The sequence below is a fragment of the Acyrthosiphon pisum genome, chromosome A1, assembly GCF_005508785.2.
Source record: "Acyrthosiphon pisum isolate AL4f chromosome A1, pea_aphid_22Mar2018_4r6ur, whole genome shotgun sequence".
Classification (NCBI taxonomy): domain Eukaryota; kingdom Metazoa; phylum Arthropoda; class Insecta; order Hemiptera; family Aphididae; genus Acyrthosiphon; species Acyrthosiphon pisum.
This window is the reverse complement of record NC_042494.1, coordinates 38,772,521-38,773,419: the sequence shown is the minus strand read 5'-3', so window position 1 is coordinate 38,773,419 and position 899 is coordinate 38,772,521.

The following is an 899-nucleotide window of genomic DNA, read 5'->3' as shown; positions in this document are numbered from 1 at the left end:
CCATTCACAAAATAGTGAAATGTTTAATTAAACTTATTACTAAAAAAAAAGTGCGGTGAAAACTCGCTACGAACGCGGTCGACACGAGAGCGGGGGGGGGGGGGGAGGGGACATCTAAAACCCGGTGTCTAAATAATCATAATATAATAACCATATAAACTGTATCACTCCGTCCCGATCGTTTGTTTCATAGATCCGCTGTGGTGATCACTGATGTATATTAGCGATTACTGCTGCCCTCGGCTAGCACATTTTTCACCTATAAGTTATATATTATAATATATATATAACGATATGAGTTGAATTTGGTGTAATCTAATTTTAACCCCAAACAGGGGGAATGTTTTGTAAAAATGTATACCTATTATCTAAATAATAATTATAAATTATGGCTATATGCTACTGTAATAATGTATGATAAATAAATTGTATAATATGTAAATAATTTTATTTGTAAATAATTGTATATGTACCTAAATTAATTTGAATAAAATTGTGTAATAATGTATAATAAATAAATTGTATAATATATAAATCATTTTATATGTAAATAATTGTATATGTACCTAAATTAATTTGAATAAAATTGTGTGTTGTGTCATATTATATTATTTGGTTTTTATTTGATAATATTATTAATAGATATGTCAACACGCTATTGTGTAAAATTAATTAATGCGGTTTATGGAAATTCTATGTATTTTGTTCAGGTATACTGGCGGTTTTTTTTAACCAGTGTAAAATCTCACGAGGAAGTTTGTCTTAAATTATCAAGCTTTTTGACTAAGGTAAAAAAAAATGTAGTAACAGGATATCTACACCGAAAAAAACCAAAAACACTGCGATATCATGGAAAGAATGATATGTGTAATATTAATTGATCTCCGTGGGTTTGCATT